This window comes from Protopterus annectens, chromosome 1.part2 (genome assembly GCF_019279795.1).
Source record: "Protopterus annectens isolate FY-2018-M chromosome 1.part2, PAN1.0, whole genome shotgun sequence".
Taxonomy (NCBI): domain Eukaryota; kingdom Metazoa; phylum Chordata; order Ceratodontiformes; family Protopteridae; genus Protopterus; species Protopterus annectens.
The window spans coordinates 1,181,770,298-1,181,789,841 of NC_056727.1; positions in this window are offsets into that span (position 1 = coordinate 1,181,770,298).

Sequence of the window (19,544 nt, forward strand, 5' to 3'; positions counted from 1 at the left end):
GTGAGTTTCCTATTGGCATACCATGCACTCACTTGGCAAATCTTCAGAATTTAAACACTTAAAACTGATTTTGGATTTTTATTGGGCATAATATTCTGTCTTTGGAGGCAATTGAAAAAAATCTCAGATTTAATGCACTTAAAATGTAGGTGTGGATTGCCCGACTCAAAACCAAGGTTAATAGGAACAGAAAGGTAACAAATATCCTCACAGAATGCTATCATCTGATCTGAAAAAAAAAGATAAACTGTTACCAAATCAGCAAAAGATACTCCAACTGCAGCAAGATTTTCAAGCATTAACATATTTCTGTAAATGGGTGGCTGAGGTGGCGCAGCGGTTAGCATTGCCGCCTTACAGCAAGAGGTTCGCAGGTTCGATTCTAGGTTGGGGTGCTTTCTGTGTGGAGTCTGCATGTCCTTCCTGTGGACGTGTGGGATTCTTCGGGGTGCTCCAGTTTCCTCCCACATCCCAAAGATATGCTGTGGGTGGATTGGACACTCTAAATTGGCCCTAGGCGTGAGTGCGTGCATGTGTTGCCTTCTGTGGAAGGTTGGGCACCAGGCTGGCAACTTGACACAGTAAAACTCCACTGCCAATCATGAGCAGACGGGTAATCTGCTGTGGTGACCACAAACCATAAGCCGAAAGAAGAAGATTAACACATTTCTGTAAATAATATAAAATACTGGCATAATCATAATAATAATTCATAACTCAACAGTGACCTGGTGCAGCTACTTTAACCTAAAATAGTTGTATATCACAGCCGCAAACCTCTTCACTGTAGGTTCAGGAACAAAGGCAAAAGTAATAAGACAACACCCTCAAATCAGGGACACTGTTCATATTTTAGCATTATTCACATAAAGCAATGTGAAAATGAGTTTTAGAACAATGTATTTTTCTGTGTGTGTAGCATTATTTTGTGGCTGTAATCTTTGTCATCATTTTTTTTTCAAATAAAAATTCTAAATTCTTAAGCAAAATTACAGATATCTCTGAAAATCCAGGACAGCTGAGATTTGAAAGCACTGAACTAAAGTATTATGTAAATTTTATAAGCAATATATACAAAATGCAGCATCTCAAAGCAAGGTTCTAAACTGGCGAAAAGTGACCCTAAAGTAATTGCCTTAAGGGCAGATACCATACAAAATCAAGTAAACAGATTTTCCAAATCCATAAAAGAAAACATAAAAAGAACGACACATCTGCATTCATATTAAAAACAAGGCACCCCGTGAATTATGCAGATTTACACTAAACTGCAACCATTTCTAAACTCATGAACTCAACAGGTAATGCACTATACCTCATGTTTAGTTTCTCTAATGCAAAAATAATCAGGACTATGAGGCCCAGTTTTGAATTTACACAAGCTGAAAGCCTGCCAGATGTACGACTCCCTATGAGATTTATTTCCAGATTTAATTTTGTTTTGCTGTTTGGCTTTTAAGAAATTAGAACAGAATTCATTTGTAAATTGCTAAACAATATGCCACATATCACCCTAGTTTGATGCTAATTATCGTTCTGCGTTATTATTTTCACTGGAAGAAAATGAATTATAAGTTTAAGTAAACTACTCAGTGCCATTTATTCTACTTGATGTTATTAATTAGGCAGTGACATAAAAACTGAAGTCAGATATAACCTAGAAAATAATAACAAGATGGACTCTTACTTTAGACACTGAACTCTAATAATGTTGCTGTTAGGAGAATATAATAATAGTTAACATTTCCACTTGTCAAATTGCTGGAATATGGTATTGGAGGATAAACTGCACTCAGATTCTGATAACTTCAAAGGGCACAACATACTGAGGTTTGCACTAACGAAACAGAAGAATGATTGTCTTGCATTTGGTGAAGAAAATTAAGGCTGTGAGTTGTTATCAGGCTACTTTCTGATTCCTTCTACCTTCATTTACCTACTATGTGACCTTGAGCAAGTCACTTAATCAGGCAGTACTTTGTAAGAAATGAGAATCTGGCCCAGGCTCATTATTGATTTCCTGGATTGCATATCTAATAGCTACATATGGAGGTACTGGAACTGAGAAGAGAGAGAGAGAAATGGAACAATGAGACATTTTTTATGAAGAACATAAACTGAAATAAACTTATAATTTGTTTATACAACACATTTGATTCACAGAATGCTGAAATATTATTACATGTGAAAAAAGTGAGTTTTGAAGTGCATATAAAAAGCTGAAGGCATTAGAATGTGAGGGTCATGTGGCTCATTATATGCAGTTCAGAGTTTGGCATAAAGGTTAAGGTTTTTACCTTATAGACACAAGGTGTGGGTTTGAGTCTCATTGGCTTGGCTTAAAATGGCTCACAAGGGTAGTTAGCCTAGCACAAATCTATGAACCTATGAATTAAAGAAAGTGCTCTTGTGAACTGGTTTCTTTAGAAATAGTCTGAATAAGAAAACTAAGTATAAAAGAAAACATACTGGCAAAGATGGTGTTTCTAAACATGTAAGGGCTTTTTACTTATTTATTCTTTGTTGACCAGTAGGACAGTGTCCACTTTTCTTGGGAGAACTTGGGGGGAGTTAATACTTACTAAGAGAAATTTGAGCAGGGCACCTGGAAACTTCCCCTAATCTTTGTAGACCAGGGGTGCTGTGTACAATATGGTACCAGTGAGTTCAGTTTTGGAGACTGTTCAGAGCATGTCAGTACAGCAGATGGATGAAGTCACAGTCACTACATTGCATACGAGTAGTCTGAATGTATATCAGTTGTTCATTATGGATGAGTAGAATACAAATGATGAGAAGAGTGTACAATTATAGTAAGTTATTGTTCAAAAGATACATCAGAAATTCACAGGTTGACAGAGTGATTCCTCTATAAAGCTGGATAATGTGGTAGGAGTAGACTCACTGTGCTGTAGTGTGATAGATCCTTCATCTTCAGCTTGTGATGCTCTAAATCTAAAAAGTACCAAACCAGCACAAGTAAAAGCTAGATCCTTTACTCAGCCCAGTATGCAGTACACATGGTATGAAGGTTTCACAGGGGCAATCGCATTCCTTGGATCAGCATGGATCGGTATAGTTTTTGATGTGATTAAGTCTTTGGCTGTATCAATCCCAAATGAACTTTTTAATGCATTTTTTCATAGAAAGTATTCATGACTTCTGTCTAGCAACTTTGTCAGTATTGGAGTAAATACTATATAATTTTGATCTTAAATTACACATTTGAAACATGGTCAATTATTTGACTTGCTTGTTTGTGGGATTTTTATTTCTTTTTTTTAATTAACTGTACCATATGCATTTGAATAAAACCAGGAAAGGACAGCTTTGGACTGGGGATTTCTTTCTGATGGAAGAGGATGCACAGTCAGAACTACTGAGACATTGCAATATGTTGCAACCTTTGTCTAAAAGTCTGGATAGTATTTCAGTATAGACTTGCAAATTGGGAGGAAGGTTATAATATTGGTTGTATATGGTTATTGAAATGCTAATAAAATAAATATTAAGAAATGTCACTATTTCATTCATTATGTTGGCCAGCCAAAGCATTATTTTTTTGTGGAAGATGGGGCATTTCTACAGAAGCTGACCTGATTTACAATTTTCAACATGTGGGCACATGAGACATAACAGTTCTAATTGTTTAAAAAGATGTACTTGTTGTGATCGTAAGGGACACTTTTGGGTGGATTGTCATATACATAATGTTGGTGTTACAGATGGTCAAGGCCTGGACATCAAAAAAGAGGACTGTACATAGCTTGTGACTCCTGTATAAAATAGGGAGTACGATCTTACTGGGAAGTTTGAAGTGAATACTATTGCAGGCATTACTGCTACTATAGATTCAAGTGATGACAGCACTTTTAGTGACGTTCAGAAACAAGATAATAAATTCAAGCACGAGACAATTTCTGAAAGTGCCAAACCTAAATGGAAGCAAAAATACAAAGATAAGAACAGACACAAGATTTGAAGCTTTTGACTCTTAGTGCTAGTAATTGGATTAATTCTGTTACGTGTAGGGGGGTATAGTGAGATGGTTAGAGCACCTAAGCTGTGTTTGTTTTCTAAACCAAAAAAATTCAGTGGGTCACTGTTCAAGAAGAAGAATCTGTGACAATATTTTTTTGGCGGGGTAAGGGTTTCTTTTCATTTAGTGATCAGACCTGTTCTGGTGTGGCAACTTTTATTCTTTATAAAACAATGTTAGTTTTATATTATATTTTCATAGTACCTGGTACAGCTATATGCATAGATGCAAATTATAAAGGGTGCGATTGGAAGTTAATTAATATGTATGTGTATACATCTTCATAGCAGCATAAACTTCTGTGGGTCCTAGTAGAAGTCTAATTACATACTAGCTATTTCAGATTAAGGAGGGGATGGATTTTAATTATGTTGTAAAAGCTGAATAGAAAAAGGAAGAGGAGGGTTATATGATTCTGATGTCTGAGTTTACAAAAATATTTTAAACCATTTTTTTCTTATGTTCTAAGGCTCCAGATGCAGTTATTTATCAACCAAATTTATTTTCTTGTATGATAGATTACATTTTTTACTACTAATATTTTGAAGGAAATGTAGAGATATTTGAGAATGGTTTGTTTCGATCCTAAGACTTTGTGAACATATTTGAAGTTGGATTATACTATCATAAAAATGTCAAATATTTAGCATTTTTAAAGATTGCTATGAATATTATGGCATAAAACCCTATTTTCAAAGGGTATGGAAAGATCATATTCAAATGGGACTTGCATATTCTTCTCTGGAGGATTGGTGGAAAAGTTTTATACAAAGGATAGTGGCAGAATATAGATGACATTATCTAAAGGGGAAAAATAAAGATTTTTGCTCATATAATTCATTATATGATGACTGCATTCTCAATAACATTCCTACAAGGACAGAGTTAAACAATTTTAGAGAATGGCGTTATGGCTTCATAAGAAGAAATATGGTAAAAAGGGACAGACTATGATATTTTATCAATTACCTGTTCCAGACAGTAGAAAGAACATGTAGTGACTGCTATATTTCATGATAGAAAGATATTACTGAACTTCTGTGGCTTCCTCCATATGCTATTTTTAATATATTTTGGGATTTTAGGAGATTAAATATTGTTGCACTGGGGAAACAATTTACTATCGTAGAGGTTCAGTTACCACTTTATGAGATGCATAAGATAATGTCCTCTCTGGAAGATGATATTTCTTATTTTTATTAAACACAGTTAGATAACAGGTTGGTTTATTGGTGAAGGTATATAATGGCTTTTTTCAAGGTATAGTGTCAGAGTTTAGGAAAATGTGTTTCAATTTATCTTTAGTTTGGAAGGCTAACCATAAAGAATGCTTGGATTCTCAATAGCAACTTCATTATTAAATTGTGATGATAAATTAATAGCATATGTGATTCAACGCAGATTGAGATTACATGTACCTAACTTGCTATCTTCTGAAGTTCTGGGAGTAGAAGGGCCCTGGGAATATGGAAATTATATGGGTTGTTAAGGAGTACATGAGAAGTTTTCATGTTGGACAGAAGAAGTGATGTTATGTTGGTTAGACATTACAATGGAATATGTTTCAAGTCATAGCTTAATAAGACATATTCTTAGTACATTCTGGATTGAGACTATATATTTGCATGGGTGGAAGAAGTGTATATGAATTCATATGTCAAACTTACTATAACAGGTTTGCTGGCAAAACATTTCATTGCAGAGAATGATTTGACAAGGATGTCATTTAAGTATTGTTTCATTTGGAATATATCTGGGTCAAATAATACTTTGTCAAACAGGAGGTGATTGGTATATCCCTGAATTTTCCTCCGTTCTTGCTTTATACTGATATGTTGATTCATATAGATTTAGGTGACAGTTTTTTTGCATTTCTTTGAAAAATATGAAATGCCTTTTATATTTAGATTTTCTCATTAATTTTGAGAAAAGTGTTGAGTATGGTATTAATGATATTATCAAATGCATTCATTTTAAAAAGGAGTGCTTATAATACTAGTTATGGCTTACAATAAGGTGTTGTTTGCTAAGTCAAGTCAATGAAGACAGCAATACTGCACTGCAACCATTTATTGATTAAATAACAACATTACCTGATGCCAAACAATAATAACAACATACCCACGTCATAACACAGTTTGTAGCATTTATCCTTCGGCCAGTTGGCCTAACCAAGCTAATTCAGGGTAAAGTTTAAGGTTCAGGTGCATAACCGAAGCTGCCTCTGACATACTTGTGCCTTGAATTAAGGGAGGGTGTGTGGTATCCCAAGATCTGCTGCTGAAAAGTGTCCACTGCAAGCATCACTCACATAAATAGAAGAGGGACGTTTTCTGCTCGAAACCCACTCAACTTAAGGACAAGTAGGCTTACAGGTAAGCCACCCTTACTGTCTAAGCTGAGCCACTGAAAACAACAGTATGATGCTGCAACAATTTATTGATTAAATAACAACATTACTTATGCCAGAACAATAATGACTACATAGCCACATCATAAAACAGTTTGTAACATTTATCCTTTTGCTGGTTGGCATAACCAAGCCTGTTCTGGCTAAAGTTTAAGACTGAGTACATAACTCAAGCTGCCTTGGACTTGCTTATAAACCCCCTTGGGGCTCGCTTCCCAGCATAAAACACAAATTGTCTTAGCCAAGGCTTAAAGAGATACCAGATGCTCCCAATGAAGTGGCCTCTTAAATACAGCAAGGGTGGAGAAGAAGGCAGGGTAAGCCACAAGGTGGCCACCACATGGCATTGCTACTATGCCTTTTCCCCCAAAGGCCTCTCATACCAGGGTAACTGCCCCCCATTATTTTAAGAAAGGAGAAGACAAACTTTTAATGTGTTTATTAACTACCAATGCAATATCTAAATTAAATAAGTCAAAGCCTATGTTATTCAGTTGCACTCCATCCTGGCTATAAAAGTCTGTATCCAGTTTATTCAAATCCTCATGTTCGATCACCTGGAATCCAATTTGTTCAGCCCTCCATACTACTCTGGGATTAATAAACTGTCTGGAGATTGCTATAGTTACAATACCTTTTGCTCCTTGCCATTGAAGTTTTGTCACTATTGAAGACCAGAAGAGCTATTTTGGGCTACAAAGTATGATTTCTTTGAAAATCAGACAATTGTTCGGCTAAAAGAATTCTTTTAGAAGTTGAGGATAAGTCAATCACCTCCAAGATGAATAACAAAAGCCCTGGCTTACTTGTTATGAGATAACAATTGTCACTAAATCTCCCAAAACTTGAATAATGACAACCCTAAAAAAATAAAACACTGGACTAACCAGTGACTGTGTTCTAAGGACCTGTTGTGCCCAGCAGGATGAGCGGAAGCTTGAAGAGCTGCTCTTTTAATAAAGGAGTATTCCAAAATCCAAATAACGTCCTTCTCTGTAGCACAAAATCATAGCATTACAGCCTAATATAAGACAAAAATGCCTCAGACAGCCACTTTCCCATCCTTTTTAGTACCATGGTGGAATGAACCCCCATTGCTAGATCAGAAGTACACCCTATTCAAAAGGAGTGAAATGAGTACCTGTGTGCATCTATGCCTTGACATGAAAGAGCCTTAACTATGATTGTTTTGGCATCTATCAACTTAAATGGCCTACCAGCCAATGAAGTGAATACAAGGCGGACTCAAACTGCTTTAGGGCTTACATTGTGTAACAAGGTAAACAAGTGGACTGGGCAAACAACCTGAACTCTGGATTTGTCCATATGCATTTGCTGTCCCCTACCAGACTGATCAGTCTTGGACTTATCTGGCTAAATCAAAAGAAAATTGTTATGCATCACTACATTTTCCCAGCAAAAGAAGTTTAACAACTCAGTAGCCCAGAAAGCCCAAGCATACAGACAAGTGAACAACATAACCCAAATGGTAAAGGTATAAAAATCAGCAGAGGAAATAAACAGCTGTCTGACAGTATTGGCATGGAGGTGCCACCCTATCTGCTTCTTGGGATCCTTTAAGGCCTCTCTGGTCCTTTTCCAACCTGTGCACAATTTATTTGTCACCCAGTGACCCAAGTAATCCTTAAGCCCCAGCAGGCATGCTAACCAGCCTAAGCTTGCCAAGTGGATGTGGAGTGTGTTAGACAACTCAACCTTGCAATATCTGTGTACCAAAAATGTTATGACTAAGGGCAATCCTCAGCTAATATGACTCTGGAGTAAGGAATTATAAAGAACCTTGAAGGTCTTCAGTGATGGCAGATAAGCCCTTCTGGTATTCAGAGCCAAGAATTTCCCAATAGCAATTCAGCTATCCTTCTCCAATTAACCACACTTACAGGAGAATGAAGGTTCCTATCGGCTCTGCATACCACGCCAACTGGCAAAATCTGCCAAACTGAAAGTGGGATAGATTGTTAACTATTTCATTAGCACAACCTGGTACATGAAAACGAGGAAAGGTTAAACTGATTTGCAAACACAACAACACTAGGAATCTAATGACAGAATTTACCCAGTCAGACTAAGATAAGTGTTTAATTGGAGCACGGACCACTATGAAATTGTCTGAATAAAAGGAAGACCTATAATTTTGCAACTGTTTTTTCTACACCAATGTAGAAACCCAAATTGGGAAGATCTCAAAGAAGCTAATGTCCTTTCTCCTTTTGGCAGACCAAGACTACCTCAAAAATATCTCACCATGTCAACACCTGCAGCCATGGTAGGGAAAAGATGCTTCTCACAGTATGAAACCCATGGCAATTGCCAAATGGGCACTCCTTTAAATTGGTTCAAAAAGGTATACCTGAGGTGAAGGTCTTCCTTGACTCTACATGTCATGCATACATTAAAGTGCTTGCATTTCCAAAACCCATGAAGCTGTATGACACCACCAATGCAAGCCTTATGGGCTTCAGGAAACTTCACAATTGTACACCTGAGGTGATCCAGCTTGTCTTTTGGAAGCTTGAAGGATTGCGATGGTACATCTACAGATTGGTCTAGAAAAGTCAGTTCCTGTCAGAGCCCTTTCCAACTAATCCTCAGCTTTAGGTACCCCTCAATTAGTGCAAAGATCCATGAATAATATCACATCCCCACTACCCCCCCCCCACCTTATCTGCTATCAGAAAATCATCTAGATAATGAACCATTGATTGATGAGGTGCTTTTTTCTGGCAACATAAGTGTATGGCCATGCTGAATACTTCAAAAGTAGCACAGGCTAATAAGCACCTCATGGACATCACTGTATCAAAAAAAGAGTTTATTATTAAGCTGAAATTCTAACAAGGGCCAGTCATCCTGCGTGATGGAGAGCAAATTAAACGCTAACTGGATATCTAGTTTACAAAACCAGTGATTGGAGTACCTCAAAATTACATCTGCTAGTTTCTCCAGAGAAGAATAAGACACTTTCAATTGATCCTTGTTAATGACATCATTGACTGACAAACCCTGAGGGTGAGAAAGTTGGTGAGTCAATCTATACTCTCTTTCTTTCTTTTGGAGACTAGGCCTATAGGGAAATTTTAAAAGTAGGCCAGGGAAAATGTGAAAAAGGACCAATTACTCTACCTGATAATACCTCCTTCTCAATTAAACTGGTTGCAATGTCCTCATGTCCATAGACAGATGAAAGATGTTTAACTAGTCTAGAATTTAGAAGAATTGAATAACCTATTTTAAACCCATTTCCAAATCCTTCAGTTAGAAAAGTGGTCATACTAACATTAAGGTAATCTGACAGCAACTTAACTAATTTATCTAGCTTGATTTAGAAGTGGGAATGACTGCCCCTGAGGCCAACCCCTTGATGCAGTAGGTCTTTGGCCATGATAAGTTTGCTTTCCCATTAATGGGTTATTCTGGGAGAAGGCTGTGCTATTCTCATGGGACAGAGCTAAATTACTTTATAAGGAGTGGTCTGCCTTAGTCGAGCATCTAATTGCAGGATGACCCTTACCACAGGCCAAGCATAAATGGGAGAATTTACATGCAGGCTGAAAACACTTCCCATTGTTAAAAGCCCAATACAATGTTCTTTTTTTGTAGCTTTCCACTGAAGCTTCATTTTGAGAGGTATTACGCTTATCAAACATAGTACTCAACCAGATGTCAGGATGCCTTTGGTCTCATATTTTAAATTTCTCCACAGACTTTAATTACCTAAATCTTTGATCTTACAATGACCAGGCTGTACCCCTTTTTACATGGTGAGCCTCCTGAATGGTCAAAAATATGCGAGCAGTGGTAGTGCCTTGGTAAGGATCTTTTTCGACAATAAATAAATACCACAAAACATAATGACCAAGTGTCCCATTTCCTAGTGACCACTTTGGCTGAGGATTTTTTCCGATGGCTGCTAGCACTGCCATTAAGTATTTTGCCCTCCAGATTTTACACATTAATTATACTCCAAATACCCCTGGTATAGACCAAGTCAAATATGTGCACATAGTCCCCTATCCGGATTTTTTCCTTAATGCTTGTCAGGATATACATGGTAATGTGAGAAGCTAGTGATGTGATGGCTGGTGAGTTTATCAAGGCCATGGGGGATAAATACTGAGTGATGTTGAGATTGGAGTCAGCCTAACTGGTCTCCTTTGCTGGAATAGGAGGGTCAGCCTAAACCTGTTGCGTTAGTAAAAGAGGGGATGAGACAGGTGCAGGTGAAAACCCTTACTTTGGGACTAGGATTTAAAAAGGCTACTAATAAAATGAAAAACCATTCCCATGAAGATAAAATGAGCAAAAACTGCAACTATTAATACTAGCAGCTACTTAACAAAGACAGCAAATGGTTCAAAAACTCCATATAACTTTCTGGGTGTACTGCTGTTGCAGTATTCCAGAATGGGACAAAAACTTTCCTGTTCCCAGGGACTTTCTTGGATTGGCTCAACAAACTCTTGAGCCCAGAAACATGCCCCACAAGGACTCACATAAGTGTAGCTATCATTTGATATCTGAAAGCCGTGGATTAATCCAACCTCCCTGACCAAACAATGTAAATAAAGTACAGTTGTGTAAGTTGAACTTTCTGCAACAGTAGATGTTAGAATGATCAGTTTTGTAGCAGCCTTAGCTATATCAAGAAGCAGGCCAGCCAGATTCCAAAGCTTCATGTCACCTACAATGAGCACAAACTGTCAAGCAGTTTGACGAACTGACTAAAAGACATGTTTGGGTGCAAAGCCCTTCAGAGCTTCCCTGCCAGTAGAGATAGAGAGGCTGAACCCTGAAAGGACAATGCTAGAAAAAATGAAAAAATAAATGCCCACACCCTGGCATAAAAAGCACAGCAAAAAACAAGGGAGGTGGAAGAAGGGAGCAACTACTGTAGTGATAATCATTCCAATATCTACTGTTAAGGCAAGTTCATCTTACACAACTGTACTGTGTTTTTCATGTTGAGCCCTGCTACAGTAGCTTTAGCTATATGGGTAGATTACCAGAGCTAACTATATCTGGGAGGAAATGGAGAAGAGTCCAGGAGCCCCTGGAGAATGGCCCTAGTAAAACCTGTTCTAGACCTAAAGAACAGATTAAGCTTATAGGGCTTTGTCAAAGTGTGTACAGAGGACCAAGTAGCAGCTTATACTAAACTTCTAGAATCCAATCATTTCCAAAAAGCCATAGATGAAGCCAAGGCCCTGGCAGAATGGGGCTTTTCCCTGCTTGGAATAGATTTGTCATGATTAGTATAGCAAAAGGTAATAGACCTAGATAACCATTTGGAAATATTCTGTTTTTTCACAGTTTGTCCCTTCTTACCTTCACCAGAAATGAACAATTGATCAGAAGATCTAAAAGACAGCACCCGAGCTGTCGGTGGACATCCAAGGTATGGAGTATCCTTTTTCCTTCATTTTTAGGTTCAGGAAGTAAACTGGGGAGACAGATAGTTTGGCTTAAAGTAATCTTGGATGGAACTTTAGGCATAAAATAAGGATTAGTTCTCAAATAAACCCTGCCCTATGAAAATGCAATAGGATTGACTCACCATAAGAGCCTGCAACTAAGATAACCTTCTTGTAGAAGTCAGAGCAATCAGTAAAATTGTTTTCCATATTAAGAATCTCAAGTCAGCTAGATTACCTAGCTCAAATGGAGTGTTGGCTTCTCTAACACAACATTAAGATCCCAAAGTGGGGCCTCCGGTTTACTTGGATACCTCCTATGCAAAACACTTTTCAAGAAAATTTTGACATGAAACTGTCTTGAAAGAGGAGGATCCATTGACAGACATGCCAAAATCACCATTAAATGAACCTTGATAGAATAATAAGAAAAGCCATGGGATAATAACTCACACAAATACTGTAAAACCAGTGAACAACTAGCCCTGAATGGGGGCTGGCTATGTTGCTGGCACAAACTAGAAAATCTTTTCCATTTGCTAATATATAACATTCTAGCAGCAGGCTTTCTGGCCTCCATTAATACTTAGAAAAGAAATCCACCGAACAGCCAGAAAAGTCCAATAGCAGCCACTTTAATAACTCCACAAGTAGAACAAATAAAACAGTCTTTAAGCGTGCAGTAACTCGTACACTTTTCGTCGCCTATAGGTATCGCAACTTCCTCAGAAGACAATTAACTAACGTCTCTCATGCTTTTAAATATTAAAATCTTAGGCAGTAGTAACCAATTAATATCAATTAAATAATTAGTTGGTCATAAAACATTTAACCCTTTTGTATCTAAATGTATATTAACTATTATGACCAAGATACATACATATTATACATCAAATTACCAAATTTTAATTTACATATTTTTATATATTTAACTTATTACCTTTCTATACCACTTTTAAAGTTCCGTCTTAATAAAGTACAAACTACATGGACTTATTGCAATTACTTCTAACCATTATTTAAAATCATCAACCATTTTAAAAACAATTTTATTTAAAACATTATACCAGTTTAATAAACAAACTTTAGTAAATTCATATTCATAATCATATTCGTAGCTTCAAGCCTGACAAGGGGGTATGATCTACAACTGAATAATCTAATAATTTTATATTATTATTATGCTACCTTCAGTGTTCTAAATATCTGAATATTATGTGTTTTCAATACTGTAAATGTATATATGCGTGCATACAGTGCCCGATGGACCACATGTCAACTTTTCATACTCTATATATATATATTGAATATGAAAATACAAAAATAATGTAACATAGTATACAACGTATATGGTAGAATATTACATAGTATACTATATAACATGTAAAAACTCATTCATTTTTAAGTAAATATCAGTGTATGCATTCAATAATATATGCATTTAGCAAAAATTAACTTAACCATATCATAAAAATACGTGACCATAAATAAAAATTAGTGACCATAAATAAAAATTGTACATCAAAATTCTAATAGTCTAAAGTGCGTTCTATTATAATTATGCTATTGATATTGCACTTTTAAATGAAAAGTACTATCTTATAATTTTTAATATAGTAATTTTAATAAAATTTTTAATAAAACTTTAATAAAATTTTAATAAATTTTTAATATTTTAGTATAGATTTAATAGGACCTGATTACAATTTACCATTCATCTTTCTAAATTTTTAATCTTAAAATACATTTAATAGATGTCATCTCATTTAATCCAGGGAATTGGTTAGCATTCAACGTCAATTGCCATATCAATTCCCTTCTCTCTAGTTTTAATGGTTCATATTGACATCTTACATCAGGTTCCACTTGATCTATCACTTTAAATCTAAAATTGTGCCCTTCATTCAAGTGGCAGTGCCTTGCCAATGCGTTGTCCAATTTAGTTCTTCTAATACTATATATGTGCTCGTAGATTCTTTCCTGTAGTCTCCTGTCCGTTTTTCCTATGTAAAAGGCCAAACATGTATCACATGTTGCCAAATATACAACCTGACGGCTACTACAATTATACTTTCTCCCTATTTTATAGGTCCGATTCCTAAGCGTAAAACAATTACCTTCTTCTACATATCTACAATAATTGCACATTTCGCATTTTACCATACCTCTACTAGTTCTTACATTTTCTTTCCTACTTTGTAAAATTTCCTTAAAATTTTGGTTTCTCTTGTAAATGATTTTCGGTTTTTCTGTCAATAGTTCGTTAAACGCATTGTCAGAACTCAGGAGGTGCCAATTCTTATTTAAAATGTTCCTAATATCAAATGCGTCCAAATTAAAATAGGTGATGAAACTGCATGAAAATTCTAGACTAGTCACTTTTTCAACTACTGGTCCTATTTGTTCATTATTTCCTTCTGAACTTAATATAGCACCCAATAATGGAGAATATATTCCTTCCCATCGTTTATTTTTTACTTCTATCGCTATATTATTAACAAATTCTTTTGGGTATCTCCTTTGTAAAAAGAATTTCTCAAGAAGTTCACACTCTTCCAAGAAATCACTATCTAGAGTAATCATCCTCGCTGCCCTAACATGTTGGCCCTTAACTATTGTTTTTTTCTGGGTCAGTGGGTGACTACTTGAAAAATGGAGGAATGTATTGGAATATGTTTCTTTCCTATATATTGTTGCTATATATCTTTTATTCACATAGTCCTTCTTTAAGTTGACATCAAGGTAGTTAATGGCGTCCTTACTAAAGTTATGTGTAAACTGTAGAAAATTAGTACTACTGTTAAATGAGGACAAGATTTTTTCCATCCCTTCAATATCTGTTTCGACCACCATAAAGATGTCGTCGAGAAATCTTGTATAGTAGGCAATTTTTTCTTTATTTTCTTCGTTCTCAAAAATTGTGAGCCTTTCCCATCGTGCCATTACCAAATTAATTGGTTACTACTGCCTAAGATTTTAATATTTAAAAGCATGAGAGACGTTAGTTAATTGTCTTCTGAGGAAGTTGCGATACCTATAGGCGACGAAAAGTGTACGAGTTACTGCACGCTTAAAGACTGTTTTATTTGTTCTACTTGTGGAGTTATTAAAGTGGCTGCTATTGGACTTTTCTGGCTGTTCGGTGGATTTCTTTTCTAAGGTTTGTTTTCGTGATTTTTGGTAGTTGACATGGATCCGAACGCTGAAAATGTGCCTGCATCCACTTCTCAAAGTAATGAGGGCGATGGTAATCTTACAGCCCTCATAGAACTTTTGACGCAGAAAGTTGACCGACTATCCCAGAGGTTGGATGACGTTAATCGAGCGTCAACTGCAGTAGCAAGTCCGGAAAATCGGACCGAGGTGGGGGAAGAAGGACGATTTGCTGCTACTTCTTCAAGGAACTGTTCTAGTACCATTTTGCTTAACGAAAGTGTTAGCCTGAACGAGACTCAAGGGGGATTGCCTGTTAGTCAAGCGGCTGGCGTAACAAGCACACAGCGGGAAGGAAGCGGCTCCAGGGGGCTAGTTCGTGAACCGCTTACAGCATGGATTAATAGAGGGTTTAACTTCAGTACCGTGCGAACGAATCCAGTTTTGCCAACAGAAAATGAGGTAAATAACAATATAAATGAAAAATTGAACAATTTCGATAGTAAACTATTAAAAATACGTAAATTACAACTGGAAATTGCATATTTTCGAGAATGCCTAAGGCTTAAAATAGTTCCTAAAGGCCTTAGGCATTGGCAGTTTCCATCAGAGCTAACTGAAGGCTCTAATTTTCATACTGCACTAGTGTCACTTTTTGACCAACACGGACTTGAGTTACTGGAACTGTTTTGTACTCACTACCAGGTGATGGTAGATGACCTCCTGGTAGAACTACAAGATATTGACAATTCGATTAAAGATGACATTAATTTTAATAGGTACCAATATGATTATGATCGCTGTTTTGTAAGTATTGACGACCATATCAAAAAGATGACTGGTATTAAAAATAAGAAAATTGACAGAGATGTGAGAGAATATGGGAAGGGAAAGCATACCCACAGCCCATCCGCTCTACCAATGTGCAAACTAATGGTCAAACCAATGTGCATGTAAATGGGGTACAGACCGAACAAAGAAATAGACCACTAGTACAACAGACTGAGCCATATGGCCCACTTCAGCCAACGTCACCACTACCTTTAAATACCGATACTGGTGTGAGAAGGAGTGAAAGGCTTCCTCAACAGGGGAGCCACTTATATGTAAATAATGTTGCTGGACAGAACCAGGGTAATAACAACAATAATGCTGGAAGGTCAGGCAACCAAAATTTTCGGAGCAGAGCCTCGAAACCCAATTATCAAACAAAGAAGAACCAGAGGAACAAGAGGAGGAAGTGGTAGACAGTGATGGCATCGACTTGATGACTGTTGTTAACGATAGAAAGTGTATAATTTTAACAAATACTGAACTGGACTTTAAAATTTATAATTATACTGACCTGGAAATTGGTGATGACACTGTAGCACTGTTAAGTAAAGGGTTTACTTTTGTGCCAAGTTCTACACTCAACATAGCTAATACTTTGATTGATTTAAAGTTGTTTACAAGGAAGTTAAACTTGTTATTCCTTATGGGAGAAAATTTAAATCAAAGGACCGATTTTTTGGTCTCAAGTGTATATAACCCCCCCCTCCACCCAACTCTACTCCTTTTTGAAAGAATAATGGAAGTAGATTTAAGAAATATTAAAGAAAAAAGGAATAAATATAGATACAATCTAACAAAAGAGGAAAGAGAGTTATTAAACTTATTAAAACAAGCACCTATTCGGGTGATGAAGCCCGATAAGGGAGGGGGATTAGCAATTATGTACACTAGTGAGTATGAAGAGAAAATGCTGAAGATTTTGGAGAGTGACACTTATGTAAAGTCTTCTGTAAATGAAATGAATATTACAGCCAGGAGAATTAAAGCATTCGTTGAGGAATTGTTCATTGAAAGAAGGATTGATAATGTGTTGTATAATTTTTTACAACAAGCACAGGTTAGGACCCCAGTCATATTTGGTATCCCCAAGTTGCATAAAAACATTGAGGACCCACCTATGAGACCATTGGTGGATGGGAGAGGTAGTATGACCTACACCTGTGCTAAAGTGATTGATAAGATTTTGCAAAAATACATTAAGCTAGAGAAACAAATTTCAAAGGACTCCTGGTCTTTTCTTAAATCTGTTAATGATTTACAGTTTACAACTACAGGACTCCTAGTGACAATAGATGTTAAAGACCTATACTCGTGTATCCCGCATGGTAAGGCAATTGAATGGGTGAGCGTTATGTTAAGGACCCTAGGTGCACCGGTTGAAGAAATAAAATTGATAGAAGAACTTATTGATACAGTTCTTTCATACAATTATATTCTTTTTAAAAAAGAAATCTATCATCAAAGAGTAGGGGTAGCCATGGGGTCCCCATGCGGTGCCAGTATTGCGAATTTGGTAATGGCACGATGGGAAAGGCTCACAATTTTTGAGAACGAAGAAAATAAAGAAAAAATTGCCTACTATACGAGATTTCTCGACGACATCTTTATGGTGGTCGAAACAGATATTGAAGGGATGGAAAAAATCTTGTCCTCATTTAACAGTAGTACTAATTTTCTACAGTTTACACATAACTTTAGTAAGGACGCCATTAACTACCTTGATGTCAACTTAAAGAAGGACTATGTGAATAAAAGATATATAGCAACAATATATAGGAAAGAAACATATTCCAATACATTCCTCCATTTTTCAAGTAGTCACCCACTGACCCAGAAAAAAGCAATAGTTAAGGGCCAACATGTTAGGGCAGCGAGGATGATTACTGTAGATAGTGATTTCTTGGAAGAGTGTGAACTTCTTGAGAAATTCTTTTTACAAAGGGGATACCCAAAAGAATTTGTTAATAATATAGCGATAGAAGTAAAAAATAAACGATGGGAAGGAATATATTCTCCATTATTGGGTGCTATATTAAGTTCAGAAGGAAATAATGAACAAATAGGACCAGTAGTTGAAAAAGTGACTAGTCTAGAATTTTCATGCAGTTTCATCACCTATTTTAATTTGGACGCATTTGATATTAGGAACATTTTAAATAAGAATTGGCACCTCCTGAGTTCTGACAATGCGTTTAACGAACTATTGACAGAAAAACCGAAAATCATTTACAAGAGAAACCAAAATTTTAAGGAAATTTTACAAAGTAGGAAAGAAAATGTAAGAACTAGTAGAGGTATGGTAAAATGCGAAATGTGCAATTATTGTAGATATGTAGAAGAAGGTAATTGTTTTACGCTTAGGAATCGGACCTATAAAATAGGGAGAAAGTATAATTGTAGTAGCCGTCAGGTTGTATATTTGGCAACATGTGATACATGTTTGGCCTTTTACATAGGAAAAACGGACAGGAGACTACAGGAAAGAATCTACGAGCACATATATAGTATTAGAAGAACTAAATTGGACAACGCATTGGCAAGGCACTGCCACTTGAATGAAGGGCACAATTTTAGATTTAAAGTGATAGATCAAGTGGAACCTGATGTAAGATGTCAATATGAACCATTAAAACTAGAGAGAAGGGAATTGATATGGCAATTGACGTTGAATGCTAACCAATTCCCTGGATTAAATGAGATGACATCTATTAAATGTATTTTAAGATTAAAAAATTTAGAAAGATGAATGGTAAATTGTAATCAGGTCCTATTAAAACTATACTAAAATATTAAAAATTTATTAAAATTTTATTAAAGTTTTATTAAAAATTTTATTAAAATTACTATATTAAAAATTATAAGATAGTACTTTTCATTTAAAAGTGCAATATCAATAGCATAATTATAATAGAACGCACTTTAGACTATTAGAATTTTGATGTACAATTTTTATTTATGGTCACTAATTTTTATTTATGGTCACGTATTTTTATGATATGGTTAAGTTAATTTTTGCTAAATGCATATATTATTGAATGCATACACTGATATTTACTTAAAAATGAATGAGTTTTTACATGTTATATAGTATACTATGTAATATTCTACCATATACGTTGTATACTATGTTACATTATTTTTGTATTTTCATATTCAATATATATATATAGAGTATGAAAAGTTGACATGTGGTCCATCGGGCACTGTATGCACGCATATATACATTTACAGTATTGAAAACACATAATATTCAGATATTTAGAACACTGAAGGTAGCATAATAATAATATAAAATTATTAGATTAGTCAGTTCTAGATTATATCCCCCCTTGTCAGGCTTAAGCTACGAATATGATTATGAATTGAATTTACTAAAGTTTTATTCAAACTGGTATAATGTTTTAAATAAAATTGTTTTAACATGGTTGACGATTTTAAATAATGGTTAGAAGTAATTGTAATAAGTCCATGTAGTTTGTACTTTATTAAGACGGAACTTTAAAAGTGGTATAGAAAGGTAATAAGTTAAATATATAAAAATATGTAAATTAAAATTTGGTAATTTGATGTATAATATGTATGTATCTTGGTCATAATAGTTAATATACATTTAGATACAAAAGGGTTAAATGTTTTATGACCAACTAATTATTTAATTGATATTAATTGGTTACTA